Source organism: Capra hircus, chromosome 4 (assembly GCF_001704415.2).
Source record: "Capra hircus breed San Clemente chromosome 4, ASM170441v1, whole genome shotgun sequence".
Taxonomy (NCBI): Eukaryota; Metazoa; Chordata; class Mammalia; order Artiodactyla; family Bovidae; genus Capra; species Capra hircus.
Window position 1 is genome coordinate 43,340,635 of NC_030811.1, and position 6,000 is coordinate 43,346,634.

Consider the following 6,000-nt stretch of genomic DNA (forward strand, 5'->3'; position numbering starts at 1 on the left):
CAATTCTTCAGCTCTCAGCTTTCTTTCTTTATGGTCCAACTCTCACATCCATACATGACCACTGGAAAAACCATAGCCTTGACTAGACGGACCTTTGATGGCAAAGTAATGTCTCTGCTTTTAAATATGCTGGCTAGGTTGGTTATAACTTTCCTTCCAAGGAGTAAGCATCTTTTAACTTCATGGCTGTAATCACCATCTGCAGTCATTTTGGAGCCTAAAAAAATAAAGTCTGTCACTGTTTCTACTGTTTCCCCATCTATTTGCCATGAAGTGATGGGACCAGATGCCATGACCTTAGTTTTGTGAATGTTGAGCTTTAAGCCATGTGCAAAAAGATGATGTTGAATTCCTACTGCACATTATATACAAAAATTAACTCAAAACGCATAGACAACCTAAATATAAAAGCCAAAACCATAAAATTCTTAGAAGGATAAATCATCATGATCTCAGATTTAGCAATGGATTCTTGGCTATGACAGATAATGAACTATGCAACAATAACAACAAACATGGATAAAATGGACTTCAAAGTTTAAAACTGTTGTTCATTAAAGAACATTATAAAGAAAGTAAAAAGAACCTACAGAATGGGAGAAAATATTTGCAACTCATATACCTGATGAGGGGTTAATATATAAAGAACTCTTCCAACTCAACAATGAGACAAAAACCCCAATTCAAAAAAGGGCAAACGACTTAAACTTTCTCCAAAGAAGATATACAAATGGCCGATAAGCACCTAAAAAAATTGACATAATTAGTCATGCAATTCAGTTCAGTCGCTCAGTCTTTTCCGACTCTTTGCGACCCCATGAATCACAGCGCACCAGGCCTCCCTGTCCATCACCAACTCCTGGAGTTCACACAAACTCACGTCCATTGAGTCGGTGATGCCATCCAGCCATCTCACCTCTGTCGTCCCCTTTTCCTCCTGCCCCCAATCCCTCCCAGCATCAGAGTATTTTCCAATGAGTCAACTCTTCACGTGAGGCAGCCAAAGTACTGGAGTTTCAGCTTTAGCATCATTCCTTCCAAAGAACACCTAGGGCTGATCTCCTTTAGAAAGGACTGGCTAGATCTCCTTGCAGTCCAAGGGACTCTCAAGAGTCTTCTCCAACACCACACTTCAAAAGCATCAATTCTTCGGCGCTCAGCTTTCTTCACAGTCCAACTCTCACATCCATACATGACCACAGGAAAAACCATAGCCTTGACTAGACAGACCTTTGTTGGCAAAGTAATGTCTCTGCTTTTCAATATGCTATCTAGGTTGGTCATAACTTTCCTTCCAAGGAGTAAGCGTCTTTTAATTTCATGGCTTCAGTCACGATCTGCAGTGATTTTGGAGCCCCCAAAAATAAAGTCTGCCACTGTTTCCACTGTTTCCCCATCTATTTGCCATGAAGTGATGAGACAAGATGCCATGATCTTAGTTTTCTGAATGTTGAGCTTTAAGCCAACTTTTTCACTCTCCTCTTTCACTTTCATCAAGAGTTCCTCTTCACTTTCTGCCATAAGGGTGGTGTCATCTGCTTATCTGAGGTTATTGATATTCCTCAGGGCAGTCTTGATTCCAGCTTGTGCTTCTTCCAGTCCAGCGTTTCCCATGATGTACTCTGCATATAAGTTAAATAAGCAGGGTGACAATATACAGTCTTGACTCCTTTTCCTATTTGGAACCAGTCTGTTTTTCCATGTCCAGTTCTAACTGTTGCTTCCTGACCTGCATATAGGTTTCTCAAGAGGCAGATCAGGTGGTCTGATATTCCCATCTCTTTCAGAATTTTCCACAGTTCATTGTGATCCACACAGTCAAAGGCTTTGGCATAGTCAATAAAGCAGAAATACATGTTTTTCTGGAACTCTCTCGGTTTTTCGATGATCCAGCAGATGTTGGCAATTTGATCTCTGGTTCCTCTGTCTTTTCTAAAACCAGCTTGTGGGAAATGCAAAACAAGACAACAATGATATCACCTCAGACATACTAATATGGCTATAATAAATTTTTTTTAAGAAATTAAGTACTGAAGGATATGCGGAAGAATTGAAACCATCATGCACTGCTAGTGCGAATGTAAAATGGTATAGCCCCTGTGGGAAATAGTTTAGCAGTTGCTCAGAAAGCTGGAGATAGAATTACCATATGACCAACCACTTATGCTCCTAGGAAATACCCAATAAAACTGTAAACAAGTACTTAACAGACACTTGTAAGCCAATATCTTCAAGCAGGACCCTGTGGGACTTTCCAGGGACAGACTCCAGTATCCCAGTCTCTCTTTTTAATGATTTTCATTTGATTTGTTTAATTTTGGCTGTGCTGGGTCTTCATTGCTGTTCAGGCTTTTCTCTAGCTGTGGTGAGCAGGCTTTTCTATAGTTGTAGCACATGGATTTCTCATTGCAGTGGCTTCTTTTGTTAGGAGCATGGGGTCTAAGCCGTGCAGGCTTCAGTAGTTGTAGCATGAGGGCTCAGTAGTTGTGGCTCACAGGCTCTAGAACACATGTTCAGTAGTTGTGGTACATGGGTTTAGTTGCTTCCAGGTGCCCATAGGCATGTGGGATATTAGTTGCTCATAGGCATGTGGATCTTCCTGGACCAGGAATCTAACCCATGTCTTCTGCATTGGCAGGTGGACTCTTTACCACTGAGCCACCAGGGAAGCCCTACCCTGTCTCTTGTTTGTAGAGAAGCTTTAGCCCCTAGGCTTACGCTAAGTTCCAAAGAGCAAATTTAATCAGAGAAGTGAGAAAAAGCAAAAACAAAGGAAAACAGTCAAGACAAATTAATAATAATTTAGCCATAAAACAAAGTCAAGGACCTTTATAGCTCCTCCTCAAGAGTTGTCGATAGTATTCTGAATCATATCCTCGAGTTGTTTTGCAGATACAAAAACCTCCACTAGGTGGAAGACGTTAACTGCATATTGAATACAAGCACACAGAGCCCAGGCCAGTTGGAACCAGAAGGCTGATGTTGACTCCTGAAATAGCACCTAGTTACTTCACCACCAACCAATCAGAAGAATGGCCTCCAGACACCCTGTGACTCTCTCCCCTAGTGTTGCCTTTCAAAACACTTCCCTGGGAATTCTCTGGCAGTCCAGTGATCAGGACTCTGTACTTTCATTACTGGGGTCATGGGTTCAATCCCTAGTCAGGGAACTAGGCAAGCCACGTGGTACAGACAAAAATAAAGAATAAAAATTGAAAAGACAAACAAAACCTTTCCTGAAAGCCATTGAGGAGTTCCGATCTGTTGAGCAAAAGTTGCCTTTTTCCCTTGCTTGGCCTTGCAATAAACACCGTATTTTCTTTCACCACAAACTGGTGTCAGTAGATTGGTCTTGCTGCCAGTCAGGCAAGTAGACCCAAGTTTAGTTCAGTAACAGTAGCACTATTCACAAAAGCAGAAAGGTAGAAACAAACCAAATGTCCATCAACTGATGAATGGATAGACAAGGCGCAGTATATCCATAAAACAGAATAATACTCAGCCATGAAAAGGAAAGAAATTTTGATCCATGCTATAGTATGGATGAACACTGAAAACATGCTAAGTGAAATAAGCAAGACATAAAAGGACAAATGCTATCTGTATGAGATATATACAGTACCTCATATGATACCATATATGAGGTAGATGGAGTTATCAAGTTTATAGAGACAAAGTATAATAGAGGTTACTCAGTGAGAAGGAAGAAGGGAGGGGGGTGGGAAGTTATTACTAAATGGTTACAGAATTTCTCTATTTTTTTAAAATTGGAGCATAGTTGCTTTACAATGTTGTGTTCGTTTCTGCCATACAATGACATGAATCAGCTGTATGCATACGTATATGCCCTCCCTCTTGAACTTCCCCCCACTCCCCACCCACATCCCACTCATCTAGGCCATCACAGAGCATCAAGCTGAGCTTCCCGTGAATTTCTAGGAATGGTAAAATAGATAGTGGTTATGGTTGCACAACACTGTAAAATGATTAATGCCACTAAACTGTACTTTAAAAGGACAAATTTTTTCTTATATTTTACCACAATAAAAAGAGAAAAAAAAATATTGGTTTGTTCCTTGGTTCCTTCACTTTCTCCTAGTCTTCAAATCCTCAGAATACGTATCAGCCTAACTTTGTTCTCACAAGCACTTACGTGTGTGTGTGTTCAGTCACTCAGTTGTATCCATCTCTTTGCAACCCTGTGGGATGCAGCCCGCCAGGTTTCTCTGTCTATGGGATTTTTCAGGCAAGAATCCTGGAGTGGGTTACCATTTCCTCCTCCAGGGGATCTTCCTGACCCAGGGATAGAACCAGAGGCTGCTGCATTGCAGGAGCAATAAGCTCATTCTTTACTAATGAGCCCCAGAGAAGCCCCTTACTTCCTACTTAAAAAACAAAAGAAGAAAAAAGAAAAACCCACCTCTACTTTGCCTTTCTATTTTAGAAATGTGGGCTTACTGGGTGGCTCAGCTGGTAAAGAATCGGCCTGCAATGTGGTAGACCTGGGTTCGATCCCTGGGTTGGGAAGATCCCCTGGAGAAGGGAAAGGCTACCCACTCCAGTACTCTGGGGTGGAGAATTCCGTGGATTGTATAGTCCATGGGGTCCCAAAGAGTCAGACAGGACTAAGCAACTTTCACTTACTTCACTTAAGAAATTTTGCTACAAGTCTGTATCATACTTGCCAGCAGGTGGCAAATTCTGTCTGAATTTCCGCCCAGATTCAGACACTTGTGTCCTCTATGGAGCTTTCAAGGTCAGATCCCTATGACCACATGACTGCCCTTTGTAACTCCAGTATCCCCGGCTATGCCACATGACACAATCCTTGCCTTCAAGTTAAGGGGAATCAACACGGAAGAACAATTCAAGACAGTGTGGAACAGCCTTTCCCTACTGTCCGTCATTTGGATGCCACCTTCCCATACTAGTATCTAGTTACTATAGTTTTAAAATGGACATTTTTATTACAAAAGAAAACATTTCAGCATTACAGTAAATCAGAAAACCTATTACTTGCCATATATCTGAAAGATAACCTATCACAAATCAGGAAGACCAAGTAACTTCTACATATATTATTGTCCACCGTAAGTTGTGAGCCTAAGTTTTATCTTGGTCAGAAAAGGGAAGGAAGAAAAAGTGAAATTAAAGACACTTTAGCATTAAATTAGGCTTTTCCCTTGCTAATAAAGACTGAAGAACCGATAGGACTTTCTCAGTATGTGATTGCTTACAACTTACCATATTTCAACAAAATTGAGATTTTTGTCCTCCACATGTTGAAAATAGCGCTGTATCTACGATTGAGGTGAGGTTAAAGCGTCTGCCTGCAATGCGGGAGACCTGGGTTCGATACCTGGGTCGGGAAGATCCCCTGGAGAAGAAAATGGCAATCCACTCCAGTATTCTTGCCTGGAGAATGCCATGGGCGGAGGAACCGGGTTGGCTACAGTCCACGGGGTCGCAAAGAGTCGGACACGACTGAACTACTTCACTCACTCAATAAATGTGGGTTTCCCCCCTCCTTTCTCAGCAGTAAGTAAAATAACCTCTAAAAGCGGATGACCACTTGGTATTTGATGAAATGGCATAATAAACCATCCTTGCACCAAGTGAAGGCTCCCGCGAGCCCGTTGCCTACTTTGGGAAAACCTAGTGTCAGCGTTAGGACTTCCTGGTTCTCATTCCGCGGGTCACTGCCTGCGGCGCCTCGAGCGCGCACTGCCGACCAAGGTTTGTTTCTGACATCACATACCAGGTCAGTTCTCCATCAAAGGACTCCTGACAGCCTACTGCAGGAGACAGTACTTAGCAACACGCAGACCCCCTTTCAGAACTGTCATGCAAGCCGGTCAGGACGCGACGTGCCAAAAGCAAGCCACAACCTCGGAGATAACACTATTGCCCCAAGGCCGAGCCACAGGAGATGTGGGCGCGACTCTGTGACGTCAAGACTCCGCTCACGAGGTAGGGGCGGCCCCTCTCGTCTCCGGGCGG